This window comes from Triticum dicoccoides, chromosome 2A (assembly GCF_002162155.2).
Source record: "Triticum dicoccoides isolate Atlit2015 ecotype Zavitan chromosome 2A, WEW_v2.0, whole genome shotgun sequence".
In the NCBI taxonomy this organism is placed as follows: domain Eukaryota; kingdom Viridiplantae; phylum Streptophyta; class Magnoliopsida; order Poales; family Poaceae; genus Triticum; species Triticum dicoccoides.
Window position 1 is genome coordinate 518,333,147 of NC_041382.1, and position 8,702 is coordinate 518,341,848.

Here is an 8,702-nt window from a genome sequence, read left to right on the forward strand (position 1 = left end):
ATGGGCCTTAGTGGAAATAGAGGGCAGCAAGGGGAGTGTGGGGCGCGCCCCCCAAGGCCCAAACCGAATTGGTTTAGGGCAAGGGGGGCCGGCCCCCTCTTTCCTTCTCCTCCTCTCCCTTTCCTCCCCCCTCTCCTACTCCTAATAGGAAAAGGAGGAGTCCTACTCCTAGTGGGAGTAGGACTCCCCCCCCCCCTTTGCGCGCCCGCCTTGGCCGGCCGCCTCCTCCTCCTTGCTCCTTTATATACGGGGGCAAGGGGCACCCCATAGACACAACAATTGATCATTGATCTCTTAGCCGTGTGCGGTGCCCCCTCCACCATATTCCACCTCGGTTATATCGTAACGGTGCTTAGGTGAAGCCCTGCGTCGGTAGCAACATCATCACCGTCATCACACCATCATGCTGACGAAACTCTCCTGTGAAGCTTTGCTGGATCGGAGCTCGCGGGGCGTCATCGAGTTGAACGTGTGCAGAACTCGGAGGTGCCGTGCGTTCAGTACTTGGATCGGTCGGATCGTGAAGACGTATGACTACATCAACAGCGTTGTGCTAACGCTTCCGCATTCGGTCTACGAGGGTACGTGGACACACTCTCCCCTCTCGTTGCTATGCATCACCATGATCCTGTGTGTGCGTAGGAATTTTTTTGAAATTACTACGTTCCCCAACACCAAGTACCCATCATAAACTCTCATCTCTTGCATTACATTATTTGCCATTCGCCTCTCATTTTCCTCTCCCCCACTTCTAAAACGATTTGCAAAAAAATTTTTCCTTTTTCTTCGCCCTTCTTCCATTCGTCTTTTCATTTGCCGTTATGTCTTACTTGGTTTGTTAGCTTGTTTGCTCGGTATAGTTGTGTGTTTATTGAAAATCAGAAGCAAATAGCTTATGGATCCTCATCCACTTGCTAATATTTTTAAGAGATCCAATTATGATGAACCAATTGCTAGTGAGTTGAGTGCACTAGATTATCTTTATTAGGTTTTGCTTGAAATTCGTGAATCTGAAAATTGTGATAAAGTGTTGAAAGAAGAAATTTATGAAGTGATTCACGATAGCTCCTTGAATGAAAAGCATGATTGAAATTATATTATTATGAATTCTATTAATGTCAATTGTGTTAGTGATATGCAAAACCCTAAGCTTGAGGATGCCAGTTTTGCTTTTTCCACTACTTGTTGCAATGATCATGATTGGGGTGATTCTTCTTATAATCTTGAAAATCTATTTAAGCCCCATGATGAATATGAGATTGATAATATTGTTTGCAATATTATTGAAAGTGGGTTTGGAAGAGTGTCAACTTCAGATCCCACATATTTGGAGAGTGTTCAATCTCGTGAAATTTTTGATAAAAGTGGGCTCGGAGAGGTCATGACTTTATTTTATGATAATCCCACTATTTTGGAAGAGTGTCAAATTTGCATGCATGTGGATCATGAAGATAAAATTTTATATGATAGCTACATTGTTGAATTTGATTATGATCCTACATGTAATTATTATGAGAGAGGAAAACATGGTTGTAGAAATTTGCATGTCACTAGATTACCTCTCGTTATGTTGAGATTGCTATTGTTTCTTTCTCCTTCCTTGCATATGCTAGTTTTTGCTTGTCTTGTTAATTTGTTTGCTTATAAAATCCCTATGCATAGGAAGCATGTTAGACTTAAACTTGTTTGTCACATGTTTCATGACGCTCTCTTCGTGTTTCATTGCTATCTTTGATGTGAGCATCATTGAAATATCAATGCCTAGCTAAAACGCTTTAAAGAAAAGCGCTTGTTGAGAGACAACCCAATATATTTCCTTCCTGTTTTTAGATAAATAATTCATATAGCCTCTAGTTAGATGTGGGTTTTGTATTTTAATTAGTGTTTGTGCAAAGTAAGACCTTTGTGATAGCTTACAGTGATAGTTGATTTGATCTTGCTGAAAAATAGAAACTTTTGTGCTCAGGAAAAAAATTCTAATTTTTAACAGAAGTGTGATAAAATATTGATTTTTTACAGAAGATTAATAAACAAATTGAGTAGGTCGTCCTAATTTTTCAGAATTTTTGGAGTTACAGAAGTATTCGAGAGTTACAGATTACTACATACTATTCTGTTTTTGACAGATTCCGTTTTCTATGTGTGTTTGCTTATTTTGATGATTCTATGGGTAGTATCGGGGGGTGAGTTCACAGAAGTACCAAAAGTGGTGATTTATTTTCTTATACTAACAGAGTTTATGAGATTTTTTGTTGAGTTTTTTGTTGTGAAGTTTTCAAGTTTTGGGTAAGGATTTGATGGACTACGGAATAAGGAGTGGCAAGAGCCTAAGCTTGGGGATTCCCAAGGCACCCCAAGGTAATATTAAAGGATAACCAAGAGCCTACCTCTTTCGTCTTCGTCTATCGGTAACTTTACTTGAGGCTATATTTTTATTCACCACATGATATGTGTTTTGCTTGGAGCGTCTTGTATGATTTGAGTATTTGCTTTTTAGTTTGCCACAATCATCCTTACTGTACACACCTTTTGAGAGGGACATGTGTGAATCGTGATTTATTAGAATACTCTATGTGCTTCATTTATATCTTTTGAGTTAGGCAATTTTGCTCCAGTGCTTCACTTATATCATTTTAGAGCACGCATGTGGTTTTATTTTATAGAAATAATTGAACTCTCATGCTTCACTTATATTATTTTGAGAGTCTTTAAAAACCATAGTAGTTTGCTTTGGTTATAAATTTAGTCCTAATATGATAGGCATCCAAGAGGGATATAATAAATACTTTCAAATAAGTGCATTGAATACTATGAGAAGTTTGATTCCTTATGATTGTTTTGAGATATGAAGATGGTGATATTAGAGTCATGCTAGTGAGTAATTGTGAATTTGAGAAATACTTGTGTTAAAGTTTGTGATTCCCGTAGCATGGACGTATGGTGAACCGTTATGTGATGAAGTCGGAGCATGATTTATTTATTGATTGTCTTCCTTATGAGTGGCGGACGGGAACGAGCGATGGTCTTTTCCTACCAATCTATCCACCTAGGAGTATGCGCGTAGTACTTCATTTTGATAACTAATATATTTTTGCAATAAGTATGTGAGTTCTTTATGACTAATGTTGAGTCCATGGGTTATACACACTCTCACCCTTCCACCATTGCTAGCCTCTCTTGTGCCGCACAACTTTCGCCGGTACCATACACCCACCATATACCTTCCTCAAAACAGCCACCATACCTACCTATTATGGCATTTCCATAGCCATTCCGAGATATATTGCCATGCAACTCTCCACTGTTCCGTTTATTTGACACGCATCATCATTGTCATATTGCTTTGCATGATCATGTAGTTGACATCGTATTTGTGGCAAAGCCACCGTTCATAATTCTTTCATACATGTCACTCTTAATTCATTGCACATCCCGGTACACTGCCGGAGGCATTCATATAGAGTCATATTTTGTTCTAAGTATCAAGTTGTAATTCTTGAGTTGTAAGTAAATAAAAGTGTGACGATCCTCATTATTAGAGCATTGTCCCATGTGAGAAAAGGATTATGGAGACTATGATTCCCCCACAAGCTGGAATGAGACTCCCAACGAGAAAAAAGAGGCCAAGAAAATGAGAGAAAAGAGAGAAGGGACAATGTTACTATCCTTTTACCACACTTGTGCTTCAAAGTAGCACCATGATCTTCATGATAGAGAGTCTCCTATGATGTCACTTTCATATACTAGTGGGAATTTTTCATTATAGAACTTAGCTTGTATATTCCAATGATGGGCTTCCTCAAATTTCCCTAGGTCTTCATGAGCAAGCGAGTTGGATGCACACCGACTTAGTTTACTTTTGAGCTTTCATAAACTTATAGCTCTAGTGCATGCATTGCATGGCAATCCCTACTCACTCACATTGATATCTATTGATGGGCATCTCCATAGCCCGTTGATACGCCTAGTTGATGTGATACTATCTCCTTCTTTTTGTCTTCTCCACAACCACCTTCTCATGTATTGTGTGAAAGTTGAAAAAGTTTGAGAACGTCAAAAGTATGAAACAATTGCTTGGCTTGTCATCGGGGTTGTGCATGATTTGAATATTTTATGTGATTAAGATGGAGCATAGCAGACTATATGATTTTGTAGTGATAAGCTTTATTTGGCCATGTTATTTTGAGAAGACATAATTGCCTTGTCAGTATGCTTGAAGTATTATTGTTTTTATGTCTATATTAATTTTTTTTGAATCTTACGGATCTGAACATTCATGCCACAATAATGAAAATTACATGGATAAATATGTTAGGTAGCATTCCACATCAAAAATTCTATTTTTATCATTTACCTAGTCGAGGATGAGCACGAATTTAGCTTGGGGATGCTTGATACGTCTCCAACGTATCTATAATTTTTGATTGTTCCGTGCTATTATATTATCTGTTTTGGATGTTTTATATGAACTAATATGCTATTTTATATTATTTTGGGGACTAACCTATTAACCTAGAGCCCAGTGCCAGTTCCTGTTTTTTCCCTGTTTTTGAGTTTCGCAGAAAAGGAATACCAAACGGAATCCAAACAGAATAAAACATTCGCGGTGATTTTTCTTGGACCAGAAGACAACCAGGAGACTTGGAGATGAAGTCGGAGGAGTCACGAGGCGTCCACAAGGAAGGAGGGTGCGCCTAGGGGGTAGGGCGCGCCCCCACCCTTGTGGGCCCCTCGTGCACCTCCTCACCCAATTCTTTCGCCCATATATTCCCAAATATCCCCAAACCACCAGAGGCATCCACGAAAACACTTTTCCACCACCGGATCCTTCTGTACTCATGAGATCGCATCTAGGGACCTTTTCCGGCACCCTGCCGGAGGGGGATTCGATCACGAAGGGCTTCTACATCAATTTATTGCCCTTCCGATGAAGCGTGAGTAGTTTACCACAGACCTATGTGTCCATAGCAAGTACCTAGATGGCTTCTTCTCTCTCTTTGATTCCCAATACCATGTTTTCCTCGATGTTCTTGGAGATATATTCGATGTAATACTTTTTTGTGATGTGTTTGTCGAGATTCGATGAATTGTGGATTTATGACCAGCTAATCTATGAATATTATTTGAATCTTCTCTGAATTCTTATATGCATGATTTGATATTTTTGTAATTCTCTTCGAATTATCGGTTTGGTTTGGCCAACTAGATTGGCTTTTCTTGCAATTGGAGAAGTGCTTAGCTTTGGGTTCAATCTTGCGGTGTCCTTTCTGAGTGACAGTATGGGCGGCAAGGCACGTATTGTATTGTTGCCATCGAGGATAAAAAGATGGGGTTTTCATCATATTGCTTGAGTTAGTTCCTCTACATCATGTCATCATACTTAATGCATTACTCCATTCTTTATGAACTTAATACTCTTGATGCATGCTGGATAGCGGTCGATATGTGGAGTAATAGTAGTAGATGCAGAATCGTTTCGGTCTACTTGACACGGACGTGATGCCTATATTCATGATCATTGCCTTAGATATCATCATAACTTTGCGCTTTTCTATCAATTGCTCGGCGGTAATTTTATCTGATCATAAACTCAAAGTTCATCGATCCCAACAAACACACCGCAAAAAGAGTTACATCATATGGATATCCAAGAGACCATTGTATTGAGAATCAAGAGAGAGAGAGAGGAAGCCATCTAGCTACTAACTACGGACCCGAAGGTCTACAAAGAACTACTCACGCATAATCGGAGGGGCACCAATGGAGGTGGCGAACCCCATCCGAGATGGTGTCTAGATTGGATCTGGTGGTTCTAGACTCTATGGCGGCTGGATGAATATTTCGCCGACTCCCCTAGGATTCTGGAAATATTGGGGTATTTATAGAGCCAAGAGGCAGTTCGGGGGCACCCGAGGTGGGCACAACCCACCAGGGCGCGGCTGGGCCTCTTGGCACGCCTTGGTGGGTTGTGCCTCCCTTGGGGCACCCCCATGCGTAGCCAGGGCCCGTTGGGTTCCTTTTGGCGCATAAAAATTCTTCGTAAAGTTTCGTGGCATTTGGACTCCGTTTGATATTGATTTTCTGCGATGTAAAAAACATGGAAAAACAGCAACTGGCACTTGGCACTATGTCAATAGGTTAGTACGAAGAAATGATATAAAATGACTATAAAATGATTGTAAAACATCCAAGATTGATAATATAACAGCATGAAACAATCAAAAATTATAGATATGTTGGAGACGTATCAAGCGTCGTGGTCATCTCGCCTACTATTGCTTCTACAACTATCGCTAACGCATAGTGACAAACTAAAGCAATTATATGGCGTATGCATTTCATACAATAAAGAGACAACCATAAGGCTCCTGCCAGTTGCCAATGACTTCTACAGAACATGATCATCTCATACAATAACGTATATCACATCATGTCTTGACCATATCACATCACAACATGTCCTGCAAAAACAAGTTAGACGTCCTCTACTTTGTTGTTGCAAGTTTTACGTGGCTGCTACGGGCTTCTAGCAAGAACCGTTCTTACTTACGCATCAAAACCACAATGGTGATTTATCAAGTTTGCTATTTTAACCTTCAACAAGGACCGCCCGCAGTCAAATTCGATTCAAGTAAAGTTGGAGAAACAGACGCCCGCCAGCCACCTTTATGCAAAACTAGTTGCATGTCTATCGGTGGAACCGGTCTCATGAACGTGGTCATGTAAGGTTGGTCCGTGCCTGAGGGAGTCCTGGATTAGGGGGTCTCCGGACAGCCGGACTATATCCTTTGGCCGGACTGTTGGACTATGAAGATACAAGATTGAAGACTTTGTCCGTGTCCGGATAGGACTCTACTTGGCGTGGAAGGCAAGCTAGGCAGTACGGATATGGATATCTCCTCCTTTGTAACCGGCCTTGTGTAACCCTAAACCTCTCCGGTGTCTATATAAACCGGAGGGTTTTAGTCCGTAGGACAACATACAATCATACCATAGGCTAGCTTCTAGGGTTTAGCCTTTCTGATCTCGTGGTAGATCTACTCTTGTAATACTCATATCATCAAGAATAAATCAAGCAGGACGTAGGGTTTTACCTCCATCAAGAGGGCTCGAACTTGGGTAAAACATCGTGTCCCCTGCCTCCTGTTACCATCCGCCTTAGACGCACAGTTCGGGACCCCCTACCCGAGATCCGCCGGTTTTGACACCGACATTGGTACTTTCATTGAGAGTTCCTCTATGTCATCATCATCAGGCTTGATGGCTCCTTCGATCATCGTTAGCGATGCGGTCCAGGGTGAGACTTTTCTCCCCGGACAGATCTTCGTATTCGGCGGCTTTGCACTGCGGGCCAATTCGCTTGGCCATCTGGAGCAGATTGAAAGCTACGCCCCTGGCCATTAGGTCAGGTTTGGAAGTTTAAACTACACGGCCGACATCCACGGAGATTTAATCTTCAACGGATTCAAGCCCTTGCCAAGTGCGCCGCACTGTCACGATGGGCATGCTTTAGCTCTGCCGCCGGACAATGTTCAGGAGATCGCACCTGCAATCGCTCCGACCTTCAATTCGGAGCCAACTGCGCCATCCAGGGACAGGTGGTTGAACCCCGCCATGAAGGCCGCAGCCTCAACGGCGATCGAGCCGAACACAAACCTTATGCTTCGCGAGGCCCGTGACTCCACATTGCCGGACTCTCCTCCGGACTCTGAACCATCCGCGCCTCTGCCAATCGAATCCGATTGGTCGCCGATCATGGGGTTCACCGCCGCGGATATCTTTCAGCACTCGCCCTTCAGCGACATACTGAACTCACTAAGGTCTCTCTCCTTATCAAGAGAGTCCTGGCCGGATTATGACCGGCGGGATTGGGATGCAGACGACGAAGAAATTCGACGCCCACCCACCACCCACTTCATAGCCACTGTCGATGATTTGACTGACATGCTCGACTTCGACTCCGAAGACATCGACGGTATGGACGACGATGTAGGAGACGAACAGGAACCAGCGCCTACAGGGCACTGGACAGCCACCTCATCTCACAATGTATATATGGTGGACACACCCAAAGGAAACGACGACGAGGAACGGCAGGACGCAAGGAAGGATCGTTCCCTCGAAAAGCAGTCAAAGCGGCGGCGCAAGCGCCGCTCCAAACCCCGCCTCAACAGAAACAGCGGTCATACAGACCCGGCCACAGAGCAGGGCGAGCCGCGGACGACGAACATGGCATCGAGCAACCGTCCGAACAAGGCAATTTGGATAATCAAACCAACAACCCATCCCCAGCAAAGATAACAATCCGGATGACCTCACGCCGGACAAGTTCCTGGAGCAGAAGAACCTCCATAAAAGGCTCGTCGCCACTGCGCGTAGCCTGAAAAAGTAGAAGCGGAAGCTGAAGACTGCGGAAGATGCACTCAGAACCAGATGGAGCAAAGTACTCAACACCACAGACAAATATGGCGGCAGTCGCCACACAAAGAGCTACCTGAAGTGAAAGCTACTGCCCGAATTTGATGAGGAGGCCTTAGAGCCCCCCCAATAAAATAACAAAGCAGCTATCCGGTCGGATAGACGACCTCACGGCCAACATAGAGCGGCACACGGCGCCGCACACAAGAGCTCGAAGACGCTTTTCGGGCAAATTTTCAAGGGACTTATGTCCGATCTCCTGATGCGGATGATTTGAGTCATAT